This window comes from Macrobrachium nipponense, chromosome 43, assembly GCF_015104395.2.
Source record: "Macrobrachium nipponense isolate FS-2020 chromosome 43, ASM1510439v2, whole genome shotgun sequence".
Taxonomy (NCBI): Eukaryota; Metazoa; Arthropoda; class Malacostraca; order Decapoda; family Palaemonidae; genus Macrobrachium; species Macrobrachium nipponense.
The window spans coordinates 5,932,408-5,946,831 of NC_061104.1; the positions used below are offsets into that span (position 1 = coordinate 5,932,408).

Consider the following 14,424-nt stretch of genomic DNA (forward strand, 5'->3'; position numbering starts at 1 on the left):
GCAGGACAGCACAGCGCAGTGGAGGACCTGCCTTCGGCCTGCGTCACTCAGTGTTTAAAACTTAAAACGCAGTTTTCTGTGCACATGGGGCACAGGAAGTAACTCGCTCAGTAATCCACATGATATCATCCACTGACTGACAACGAGAGCGTACGGCCATTTGATGATGGCAGTAGTTTGGTCGAAGAAGAGAACCCACAACTCATCACTGCTTCACGTAAAAATCCCGGACTCGACGATGAATTTGATGGTGGTGGTTAGAGTATTGTTGGTTGACCTTACAGCTCATGCAAGAGAAGTAGAGAAAAAGCAGACTGATGTTACTGCTCTGCTCAAGGAATCGATCTCAATAAAATCACGAAGAGAGAGTTAAACAGAGAGCACTTGATAGGAAAAAAATTGAGGAAAAATTTAGACAGGAAGAAAGAGATCCCTTTATCCTTTTTTCATGACCATGTACGCATCGACTTCAAAAATGCCACCCGCCTTACAGCACAAGATAAAACGGGATGTACTCGTATTTCGCATAGTTTCAGACGCTGAAGAAACCTTGCTTGGCATGTCTCCCTATTCCCAAAGCCATTCCTCCCACTCATCCTATGGTCGTACTTCTCGTGCATGTACACCTACTGATGCATCTACTACCGATATATCACAGTCTCTCCCTGTGCTTTCAGAACAGTATCAGGACACATCCCCTGATTTCCCACCAAATTATTATATGATGTGAAAGTCATATGTCTGATGATTTTGTGAATTTCTGATGAATCTCTCGGAAAGACCTGTGTGCTTATCAACATTGTTTTCCCTGTCGTGTTTCCTTTTTACAATTATCCATTATAATGACATTATGGAAGGAGTATTATAGGTCAAAAGAAAAGGGAATTGTTCATCAGTGGATTTTTTCCTGTTCCTATATTGCTGAAAGACAGACATGAAGGAAAATAAAACTGACATTAAAAACACAGCCAGTTTTTCTCTACACACGATCGGTTTTTGGGTGTTGCAACCTTCAGATGATATGTCACTCTGTATCATGTTATGCACCTCATCTGCTTAATCTGAAATAATTCTCGAATCTTGCATCACTCAACTCGGATGTTAAACCAAATGCACCATGGGTACTCCTCTTGGGCATGTACTCACTCCTCCACAGTGATTTCTTTCTCCTACAAATGCACACTGTAAGAATACCCACTGTAATATTGTGGAATAAAGACATTATTATTATATAATGATAACAAAGCATTCTCGAATTCATTTTCCGAGTCAGATTCTGAGCTGAGGTTTCTCAGGTAATCATTTGTGGCAGCCAGGATCACAGGACCTGCATAGGACGGCAGAGGCTAATGCCCTTTTTTAAGGACGGGACTTTGATATTCTACTCTAACCCTCAACCTCTTTCTGTGTCGCTGTCAATGTCACATTCAATGGTTGAACATACCAAATGTTCGAAAAAAATACCGTCATTCAAATCATAAAAAAACAACCATCCAACAAAGATATATCGCAACATTTCAAAATAACGACACCAAAATCAACAGAAAATTAGTCACTCAAATTCTAAAAAAAAAAATAAAATAGATAAAATAAAAAAAAATAAAAAAAACACGATCAACCAACCAGAAAAAATATAATAAAAAAATCAATTACTTGAAAATCTCCTATCATCTAATCACCTTGCTCTAACAGGCCGAGGAGAGACAATCAATTGATTGAAGAATAAATAATCATACTATTTTTTACGGGTTCTTCTTGCTGGCAAGTAGTAGAAGACTTGTAGTAGTAGTAGTAGGTGTGGTGATTCGTTATGGAAACAGCTCTCCCGAATTATTCAGCAGTTGAGGGAGGTTTCCGAGGCTGCAGAAGATCAGCTGTCCGGTCCACGGGATCCAGGTGCATCAACCAAACCGTCAGACTTACATCATCACTACATTTGCATGGATTCAGACCTGAGTCTTAATTTTACATAAAGAATCAATAGTCAACGTAAACTAACCGAGTTACTTCATTTTTCATGAAATCTTGAGCCACGACTATTAACTTTCGTCATGAATGACAGTAAGTTATTATCAAATTCCGTCATTCACCGCATGGCTTTGCATCAGCTCGTGCTTTTGTGTATTATGTATGTATGTATATATATGCGCGCGCGCGCACACACACATGCACAAAGGAAATAAAAGCCGACACACTGCAAGCGTTCTTGACACATCGATCAGTTACTTCCTATCTTTATCATATTCTCGGGGCACACGCCCCTAAAGCAGTGATGGAAAAATAACCAAAAAGTTTCATATGAACTAACAACAGACAAAAAGAGGCACGTCCCCAAACTGAAATGAAACAGCCACTTGAACTCTGAACCTTTCCCTCAAGGAGCGAATGGCAGCGAGTTACCAAGGGTACGATAACTGTCATACCATACATGGCCAATCTAAGAATCCAAGCAGGAAGTTTACTTCATCCACAGAAATGATAGTCATTTCCCGTCTTTTTTATAAAAGAAAAAACTGTCGGTTTTAAGTTTTGCCAATGCTCTGAAGTTGCTAAATTTCGTGATGCGCTGTATATTAAGTAAATAAGGAAAGCAACTGTGCCAACCGTACTTTTCTCATTACGCTAATCTGGATTATAGGAGACTTCCTCGAGATTCTTTAATAGAAGCGTTTTATATGAGAAACAGATCTAACCTAATAATAATAGAAGGTAATTTCAAATTATAAGAAACATTCAACCCCAACAGAAAGAAGATTATGTGAAGAAACATTTCAAAATTATGAATTACATGAGTTAACATTCTAAAGGAAAAAAGACAGTTACCTGGAATTAGTTGCCCATTTGGCTTACGAAATGAGGCAAGCTAAATAGGAATATGAGGAAAAGACGTCAATGGGGGTGTGTTGTAAAGAGGAAAAATATCAGTTAATCGGTCTCTCTCTCTCTCTCTCTCTCAACAAGCAGAAACGTTTTCGTCGCATGATGATATCAGCAACACGTCAGCCAAGGTCCCGCGGCCCACTGTCTCCTGTTTCGCCACCAAATAGGGCGAGAGTGGCAGAAAGAAGTTGAACTCTTCTTCCGTATTATATTTCGGTGTCATTTCAGAGCGTTGATTGTTGCACGCACCCAAGGTAAGCGAATAATTCACAAATTTTGCTCAGTTTTCTTGAGTTGGCAGTGTTAGATAATTAGTAAAGATTCGAAGAAGTGATTGATGTGAGACTTATCCGAGTTTGGTGGTTGAGTTCACTGCCTTTGTAGTATGAGCCATCGGTGAGTTGCAACTGTAGCTTCCAGTTACCTTCAGTTTCATACTGTATTTCCTCAGTCTATCTGTCCGTGTTTTCTCAACCTTTGCGAAGAATAGCACAGCAGAAATTAATTTACTCGTTGGATTTGCTGAAGAAAACTTGATCAGCTTTCTCTTAAGCGTCGTATCAAGACCAATGGAGAAATTTTAGAGATTGCGACGTCATGGATTAAACACCCGCCCCATTTTCGTTACCGTGTGACGTGGTGAAGGGAGTGGTCTGCATTTATATACTAAAGTACTTTTGTTACCAGGATGATTAAAAAGGTTAATCTACAAGATGAGATCACCCAAAGACAAAGCATAGGCGTGGATATAAAGAGAATAAGGTCAGATGGGCCCGCGTTCCGAGGATTTCAGTCAAGGCCTAGTTTCGGTTTACATATTTTACTACGTTACTCGTTGATCCTTCGTCCCTTTGGTTTTTAACTGCAATATACCATAACTTCTGTATACTGAGGATATATCAGTATAAACTGCGTTAGCTAAATGCAATGAACCCATTCATTTTTCCACATGGCGGACTTTTTCTTTTTCAAATGTGCTTGCCATCACATTTCCATAAATATTTCTAACTTCCATAAAATACGCTGTTCGTTGGCTGACGACAGAAGACCGCCATTTTATTCCATTTATGCTTGACGCTGCTCCGCCTACTGATGCTTGGCAATATCTGACTGGCAGGATACAAGGAAAATTTTGTCCTGTTGTTACAGGGTGTGATGTCTGATGCCGCCATCTTTATTTTCTTGATATCATGTTCGTAACCAGTGTTTATCTGGTTCCATGCAACGTAAAAACACCATACAAACAAACAAATAACCAGTGTCTATAAGCTTTGGGGATTATGAACTGACTCATTCACGTACACGTGCTGTATGGTGTGTGTGTATATATATAATATATATATATATATATATATATATATATATATATATATATATATATATATATATATATACACACACGCCCATGCATTATGTATGTATATATATATATATATATATATATATATATATATATATATATATGATATATATATATTATATATTATATAATATATATATATATATATATATATATATATATAATATATATATATATATATATATATATATATATATATATATATATATATATATATATATATATATATATATATATGAATAGAAGGATTCACAACAATACTCTTGTCTAGTGGGACGAAATATATTTGTGTAAATATTTACAAAACTTAATCTTTGTAAATATTTATACGAATATGTGTGGCGGTACTTACTCTTTCGCACACAGCTCTAAGGTAACGTGCGCCGACTTGGAGGCTGTACTTTGGGAATTAGATTTCTTACCTTGCTGAAAGCTCTTGATCTGCAATTAGCTAAAAGGGTTCTAATTTTGGATGAGAAATGAAGATTAATGTGAGCTTATTTCTTTATTCTTTGTTCGGGGTTCTTACAAAAGTTTTTTCACCTTCTGAGTTACTGGGCTTTTGGACTGATAAAACTTAATTGACACTTGTTGCAATTACGAGTCTATAGGCACGAGGGAATTTCACTGAGTATTGATTGTCACTTTTCACTGTCTATGGACTTGCACACCACACTTTGTACTTGTTCTTCTTCGCTGGATCTTCTTTGCTGGACTCTGTGTTTTCTTCTTCTTTCTGTTCGGCTGCTGCACCACTCGTCTGTTCTTCACTCGTGGTCTCCCCCCTTTTCTCCACTCTGTCGTTTTCTTCTCCGCTCCTTTTTCTCTCTGCCTTCCTCTCTCTCTGTTTGCCTTTTTATTCGGATGATATCTTTTTAGCACCGCCTTTGGATTTCTTGGATTTGGACTGGGTGTGGTAACTTCTGAAAGACTTATTGTGTCTTAGTGGCTACCAACATTATACAAACCCGCCTTCCTGTCATGGCTTCTACAGTAATTCGTAGGCGTTGAATTTGTATACGCCTCCTACTTGATGTGTTGGCTTTTGGGGGTGTATCCCTTGTACAATCTCGTAGGTCATTTGCTGATACCCCTTTTGGGCTGTCTTATGACCAGCACTCATGGCTTTTGATTCGTCGATACTAGAGGCCTATCTTTGGAAAGGTGGAGCTCTGAAGAGTTTGGTACTTCCCTCCTTCTAACAACGGGTCATAGAATTCCTTTTTAACGTATGCCAGATGGCTCTCTCTGACCTGTTCACAAAGGGAACGGCAATTAGTCATAGGCGCTAATGAGAGTAGTTTCCAATTTCTCGAATATGCCTGGTAGATATCGCTCGTCGCCCATAATCTCCTGTTGGTCACTAATTGCTGGTACGGACAGAGGTTCCTTGGGGGAGATGGAAACCACATGTCTGATGGCTAAAAGCCTTAATCGTTTGGGTCGAGTAACGCGATAATTCGTCCTCTAAGAAAAATCATTATCTTATTCCCTTTTCTCTTTTCTTCCTTATTAACCGTTTCGTGCCTTTTTCTTAAGCATTATTAAGTTATTGCCCTTTGGAATAACAACACTGTGCCACACTATTACATATGTTTCTTGATAAACACGAGTATTACTAAGGATCCTTATACTGATAACTGAGCAGCAATGTACGGTTTTTCATAATTTATAATATATATATACACATTATATATTTACGAATATTAACCCACAAATATGATTTCATATCGAATTCACTACACCTTATGGCTACCTTACACCCAGGGGAGTAGGCTATATAAATTAGTTGCATACGTTACTGAGTGAGAATACTTTGGTTTGAGCAGTAGGTGTAGCACCGAACACACAGGAGTGCTGATATGAAAACTGGCATTTTTCTTGGTGAAATAATTTTAATTCTTGATGTAAATGTTTGACTTTAGTAAAAGCGGTAGCCAATTCTCTCTCTCTTATTTGACAGTAATTTTAAACGTATTGTGGTTTAGCGGTCCGTTCATGTTCGTCATGTGGTCCATATGGTAAGGATGACTAAGACTTTTTTTATCGCACTACTCATAAAGTTCCAACCCACGTGGCCCTTCATGGCGAACACTGTCTGGGTGAGTGGTCAATGTGCTGAATTCAAAGTTATTTTCCCATTAAGTTATGAAATCTAACCGAGAAATGATTATATATATATATATATATATATATATATATAATATATATATATATATATATATATATATATAATGAAAAATCGATATTTTAGATCATGAAGAAATTACTCTGCTCCGCCCGCCCTCTCTCTCTCTCTCTTCTTACTGAAGCTCCGCCCCATTATATTTAATGACCAGGACCAGGTTATGTGCGCAGGCAAGCACTCAAGCAACGTGTACACAGCCCCCCCACCCCCCCAAACCCACCCTTCAGGAGATGATGGCGGTAGCAGATCACCGTCACCCACTACTGCCGACCTTCTTTTGCCACAAGTCCATCTCCCAATATAGAAATTAATCTCTGCCGTTCGCGTAATATCTCGCCTCCCTATTCTTGAGCTTTATTCTTTTTCAAGGATATGGGCAAGAGGAAAAAAATAAAGTTTTGCGTTTTACCCATAGGAAGCAAGAGGAAAAATAGTTTAACGTTTTACCCATAGAAAAAGAAGAAATAGCCATTTGGTTGGACTCTGTAGAATTGCTTGAATCGTCAAATCGAGTTCTTTGAATATGCCATTCGGGGGGGGGGGGGGGGGAGAGTAGATTTTATAAACCTACACATGCATTTATATATATATATATATATATATATATATATATATATATATATATATATATATACACATATACATACACACACACACACAAACCTTTAGGGTAGGGTATAGTTTTCTCTTAAACAGTTTCCATGACAGCAACTGCTTCAGAAGCATCGATAATTATGAAAGAAAAGAGTAGATTTATAACAACGCGTACTCATGATTAAGGAACAGAATGAAGCATAAAGGCAAAGCGCTTGGACAAATGAGGTCATTCAGCCCTGAAAAGGGGAATTTTTGAGAAATGTAACAGGAGGAAAACCTCTCGGTCGAACTACGAGATAATTGTTAAAGAGAGGGTGGAAAGCAAAAAGGAAGGAAAAAAATAAGAACGAAGCTGCAATAAAAGGAATGTAAAGAGTTGCAAATTAAGGAGGCAAAGGGACGCTGCAAAGAACTCTTCCCCCTACCCCGCGGTCGCCAATTTCCCAAGTCTGGAAGAGTTTAGGGATGGGGAAAATTAGGACCAATCAAAGCGCGTGGAGCTGATCCATGACGTCACAAGCCACGCCTTTTAGCCCCCTCAGTCCTATATCCATCACTGCCGCCAGTCACGATGCCGAAGAAATACTTTCTTCTCAATTTCACAGTTTACGGCTTGTATGACATATGCATTTTAATCGGATATATCTAAACACAATGTAACACTAATTTAACAACAATATATTCTTCAAATGAGATACACCGTGAAATATATTATGCGTTATTGGCTTCTCCCTCTTGGTAAATAATATTTTCACATCGCGAATTTCTAAATTATATACTTGAAAATGCATGTTTAAAGCCATTTGTAAAGAGTTGCGATAACTCATGGGATGAAACAAACAATATACAAGATGGTAAAAATGATGGTATCTGACCTGTTTGTAGGGGAAAATAGAGAGAGGGAGTAGGCTTACACTACGGATTTCTATGGACATATGCTATTTCGTAGTACTGCACATTACTGGACATTGTATTAAAAGAATATCCCTATTGGTCATTACTAGGCCATGAACAGGAATTCGAATGATATAGTCCCTACTATTTACAGGGAAACAGTATCAGCTTCATTCATTAAATTATTTCAAGAGCTAATGTGCTCTTAAGGAAACCTAAGGAAACCTACCGTATTGTTGTTTTGGTGGATCTAAGTTAACCTACTGTAACCAAATATAGTTACGTGACAAACTCATCCTGTCAATAGCTGATCTGAATACGGTTGTCTTTCAAGGCGTACTTGATAAACTGTAGTAAAAAATTGCCTTTTTGAGGTTGATTCCGTTTTCATAAAACCTTCCAGATGTCCTTTCCTGATTGGTCCTTGTCATTCATTGTGTACTAATATATAAAAAGTTTTTATTAAAAATTTTTTGCTTTTGACTTGTACTTTTCATACATTGTGTACAAACAAATAAAAAGTGATAATAAAATTCGGTATTGAATATTTTTAGCAAGCCCTTACGGGATTTTAGCTTAAAATTCATTGTGTTACAAAGAAAACACTGATTATTTAATTTATTTAATAGTCTTAGCAAACCTTTCGTACTTGTCATTCATTGTGGGCAAAGAATCAAAATGAGTATTTCATTAGTATGTAATACTTTTAGCAATTATAGGAGTACAGAAGACTACCTATTTACGGAGTTACCGTAGACCTTTTACGAAGCTGAACTAGAGCAGAATTGATGCATAAATTTATTAGAATTGCGATATGCTTTAAGTAAATATGGATGACACTTTTTTTCCAACTCTCTTTCAACAGAAAATTCTATGCAAATATTCAACATGTATTAATTAAAGCCAGGGATAATGGTAGTAAAGGAGTATACTACTATTTTCATCCAAGCTCACACTCAGTGGCCAAGTGTATGACTTAAATTAAGGGCATAATTTTGTTTACATAGATTTTTGGCATTATGCCAAGCACTGGGGCAACTAAGGCCATTCAGCGCTGAAACGGAAATTGATAGTAAAAAGTTTGACAGGTGTTAACAAGAGGAAAACCTCAAAGCAGTTGCACTATGAAGCAATTGTTAGGAGAAGCAATTGTTAGGAGAGGGAAGACAGCTTTAGCACTGTTGAAACTACAACAATTTTTGGAAATTCTGTTCGTCGAATTTCCAAATGTGAAAAAAGTGAAAAATTTTAGTCCTACAAACAATGAATAACACTTAAACGGGGAAGTTTAAAATACATATCAGCAGAAAACTTTGGAGTTTCTGTGCACGTCCATACTTTAAAACATATTATTGTTATTATTATTATTATTATTATTAACCTGGTGCTACAAAGAAACTCATTCGAGAGATTGAAAAACTTCACTATTGACTCTACGGCAACCAGACAGCCATTCTTATGAATATTGTTATAAATAATAATAATATACGTTTGCATGCATATACTACAAGCACAAACACACACACCCACTTTTATGCTGGCAGGTGGCGATCGGTACGATGTTAAATATTATGCTACATCTCTGTTTTTCTGAAGGAAACATTAGGTTTCCACTGAAAATATATGAAGTCAAAAGGGTTTTCAATGTCCGTTTAAAATTCATGGCTTTACTTCAATGAAATGTTATTGGAGTAAACTCTGCTAAGCTCATATATATATATATAATATATATATATATATATATATCTATATATATATATATATATAATATTTTTTTTTTTTTGTTATCTTAAAGACGTTTGGCACCACAAGAACTCCCGATTCGCCCAACCCGTGCACTGTCACGTTTACCATGAGCTAACTTGTTACCGTTCATGGCACGTACTGGGGCGGAGTTTCTTTCAGGACAAGGGCGTCACTTGGGCTTTGTTGGGCAGTGTTGCAAAGAGTAGGGATATTTAGCTAAATTTGTGGAACGTTTAGGGACACCCACGCGAAACTATCAACAACGTAGAGCCATTTGAAGATGGGGTGATTCAAGGTAGTATACTATTTTCCATTTTTCGGTATTACGTATTATGTCGTATTCAAGGGTAATGAAATTGTGTTAAAACTGTTGGCAAACTTTCATCATGTTATCCTGCTAGAGGATCGAAATACCATAAACTTTGCTTGTGTGTGTCACGAGTTGTGTCTCGTAACCAGTGTTGCCAGATGCCCTTGGCAAAATTTCTGCAGATTTTGTTCATTTTTTTCTGTAGATTTAATGAAATTTCTGTAAATTACTCATATGTACTTTATTTGCTTTCTAATACAAATATTCGAGGTTACTGATGCATAACTGTGTTTATGTTCCGGATGAAAGGAAGCTTGTTGAATAGCATTTCATATTCTGTATTTTTGCCTTTTTATACATATCTTACACGTTCCAAATAGATACAGTATCTTCGTAAAAAACATATTTTATTAGTCCAAATCTGAATACTGTGATTCGAAAAGAATGGAATAGTTATAAAAACTACTGCTCTTTTAAGAAATTATTATATTTACTAATATTTCCAACATTGTTATCGCTATTATTGCAGTTATCATTATTTTTATTTTCATCATTATGATGATGATAATGATGATAATAATGCTTTGGGAAAATAATTATAATTCAGTGGATATATTTCAAGATGATAATAGTAGTAGTAGTAGTAGCAATAATATAGTTATTATACATTCCTATGAGTAACTATCTGAATTATTAGCATTTCTATTATTATTATTACCATTATTACTAGCATTATTATTATTGCTAGTAGTAGTAGTATTTATCTTTTGACAACTGTATATTCTTTAAACTATAGCCTAATCTATATTTGTTTAGTTTTTAAGTCTATATGATATATTTACATTTATAACTATCGTCCTATCTAAAGTGTTGCTTCGCTAATTCACGCCTGTTACTATTAAAATGCTCATTAAGAGAGGATCTTGCTAATATATATGGTACGATAAAAGTACGAAATTACGTTACGGTATATTTAACGTACTATACGGTACGGAAAGATAATTGAGGGTACGGTGCGGAATTATGGTACGGCATTTCTGCCAAGTAGGAAGTACAGAAAAACATTGCTTACCGTACGGTACTACCAGCCTTGATCCTGAGCAAGTGAGCAAGATATCCTATTTACACTTTTCGATCTAATAAATAGTTATAGTTTTATTCATATCAAAATGAACTACTAGGAAATGTTAATATTTTTGGAAAACCAACCTCGATTATAAAATCTATTAGGAAATGAACTCCAGATAATAAAACACAGATTTATAGTGTGTAACAACTTAGAGACCTCTGGTCACTGCACTGGTGAGAGAATTAACAGAATCGTTATTGAGGAGTCCATCCAGTCTGTAAATAACACGTATGAGTCGGTATGGTACATGTCCGCTTCGAGACATCGAGTAATGCAATCGAATTGTCCCCGCAACACCAAGTACATTTAAGTGTGTCATTCATATTCGATTTAAACTTTTATTTTATTTTTATTTTTTTGATGGAAAGATATTAGATTTTAAAGATTACTGCTCTATCAGGGCAATTTCTTGAGTGTTTCTGAGTCATGTGCAACAAAATCCAGTAGATTTATGATGAAAATGAAAAAAATTCTATATTTCTGTAGATTTGTGGAAAATCCAGTAGAAATACAGAAATTTCTGTAGATCTGGCAAAACTGCTCGTAACTCAAGCTAAGAGTTTGTTCGTATCAATATCCAAGGAACACCTCGTCTGTTCACTCCCGAGTCGAAAAAAACGTCCCGTTGTGCGCATGACGTCAGGCGGGAGGCAGCCAATCACACCGAGGCCACCGGTGACCTTGGTCACAGACTTAAGTTGACTCGGTGAATCGTTCACAGAAGGAACTTTCGACACAATTCCGCATAATTTTGCCGTGTTTGGTTGTTTTCCCGTGAGGAGTAAAGAAAACAACAATAGATTTTTTCGGTTTCCCCAAAATGACGAAGATAAGAAGAAATGGGTTTATCTGTGCAAGAGAGAAGACCCAATAAATACTAAGGATGCTCGAGCGTGAGTCTACGTTTCGAGAAGTGCTTTCAATTTAGAGTAAAGAATAGAAAACTTTAGTATCAGTTTCAAAGGGGCTTCGTTGTGTCTTCAAAGTCATTACTTAAGTTGTATGCTATGGTGAAGGAAAAGTACTATATTTCATACATTTTACGCGAATTTAGCGACTGTTAAGCGATTCGTTTAATGCCAGATGAGGAAAGATCTACAAACACCGGGGGAAATTTATGCAGCACATCTTATTCAAATATAAACATGAAACCTTAATGTACCCATATGATCGCACAAGCAACGATAAGAATTACTACTCTAAATTCACTCTGCAAATTTGCGAAAATCGCCAAAAATTATTCTCATGAGATTGCAATATTGAGCTCAATCTACGGCTGAATGGGTAAGCAACAGTTACATAACTTTTAATGTGACTGCCCAACGGATGGCAAACTTGTCTGGATAAATATCTGATACTGCCCTTATCACGATATTCATTTCTTAAGCTACCACAATGTCTCCGTAAAGATCAACGGTCGGGTGCAACCAATTCCTCAAGGGAGTTAGAATATGTTCAGAAGGGTACGTAGATACAAAATTCAACGCGATCCGCCCACACCTAATGCAACTACTCTATCCACACCATAAATTATCGAGAGGGCTATTAATTAATAAAGCGAATACAGTATACTAACGAGGTCCCACAGACAAATAGATTTCAACAATAAAATAAAACTTTCGCACTGGCAATTAAACCCGTACACATTTGAGGGTACACTAATTTCGACTTCAGATATTGAAAATATAATGGTTCTGGTTTTAAAAAATAACAGGTGCTTTTTCCAAAACTGCGACAAATGGTCGCCAGGGGCGATAATCCAAGATGGCTGTCGGAAATGGGATATTATATACTAACTTTATTTCAGGCCATCACATAAGGATGAAACGAAATGTTGTGCATTCTGACTCATTTTGACATACATATGATTTTCAAAACTGTTTTTTTATATATTTAATTGTCTGCAGTCCACCACTTATAATGGTATAGGACGGCGACCAGTTGTATGTTAGATCTTGCGACTGTGATACGCAAGCATTGTGGTTCCTTTTCCCTTTCTCGTCTGAGTGACATCAAGTAGATTTTGTTTCTTCTTCAGAATAGGGGAGATGACTCAAACTTCCTGAGTTAACTTCAACAACTTTATTTTCAACTCCAACACAGGAGTATAGGAAAGGTTGGTCAGATGACCGCTCTGTTGGAGGATGAGGATAGAACTGTCGTAATAAGAGTGTCACATCGATAGGTAACAATAGCTTTCTCAGCATATTACAAAAATAAGAGATACGTGTTCATATGACTCGGAAGTCACGTGTTTCCTCTACAGGTGATAGGTCACCAGCTTCTCATGGAAGGCGCTGTGACCTGTTTACAAGATGTGCAAATTGTTGATACAGACAAATGCAAACCAGGCCACACACGCATTGCATGCCATGGTCTAGTTTTACGTCCTGTTATGGCTATCGATCACCCTCCTAACTCGCCAATGACCCCTTGGGTCATGGGTTTATTTACAGATATGGAAAATATCTGTATTAATATAATGTATGCATTACATATATATTTAAGGGTATATTGCCTGGTAATTAGAGCAAAACTCATAACATATATATTTTGCATCTGTATTGAACAATTCCATAACTATAGAAGCAATCCCACCTGACAACTTCCCATAAGTAAAATTATAATGTGTATCACAACATATCTCCATTGACCCATCAATCAATACATCGAAATCACGGAATCACGTAACATGGAAACATTCCTTCAGTAATATTTCACATGTTCAAGCACTTAGTTTGAGAGACGCTTTAGTGACAGTAATTCAAACACATTACACCAGCATGTTTGCATGAACAGCACATTGCAGTGCGTGAGCCATTGCATCCACAAAATGTCAAGAGTTCCTTTGCCCAGCCTTACTGCCCCTCCTATTCCATGGCGGGCAGGCATCCAAACCCCTCCCCCCCACCTTGAAAACTTCTCCAGGCCTTTCCCAAACCGCCTCTCGTTCCCCCGCCGACAAAAAAAAAAAAAAAAAAAAAAAAAACCTTCTCAGTCTGTTAACAAATGTAGGTGTGTTATTATCCTTTCCCCTGAGGTTTGCAGTATTGCCAATTATTGAAGAGTGGTTTTTGCCTTTTTTTTTTTAATCTATACACGTATATCATATCTTTGGGCCTTGGTCTTAGATCTGGCTGTGTCCAGATAAGATAAAGATCTGGATAGGATAATTAAGGGATTACTATATATCTACATTTATATCTATATCTATACACACACACACACACATATATATATTATATATATAAGGAGTAGTTACTTGCACCCTGCCCTTGTTCATTTGTAGACATCAGATGTCAGAAGAAAAATCTGCAACA

At 36.8% G+C, this 14,424-nt stretch overlaps 1 long non-coding RNA gene across 1 annotated transcript in view; it reads left to right on the forward strand.

Annotated features, from left to right (window-relative positions):
• The first annotated feature begins 2,838 nt into the window (after positions 1 to 2,838).
• Positions 2,839 to 14,424, forward strand: part of LOC135214017 (uncharacterized) — a 14,880-nt gene continuing 3,294 nt past the window's right edge. The window contains exon 1 of the long non-coding RNA XR_010314247.1: positions 2,839 to 3,134. This is a non-coding gene — a long non-coding RNA (uncharacterized LOC135214017). The remainder of the gene's footprint in view (positions 3,135 to 14,424) is intronic.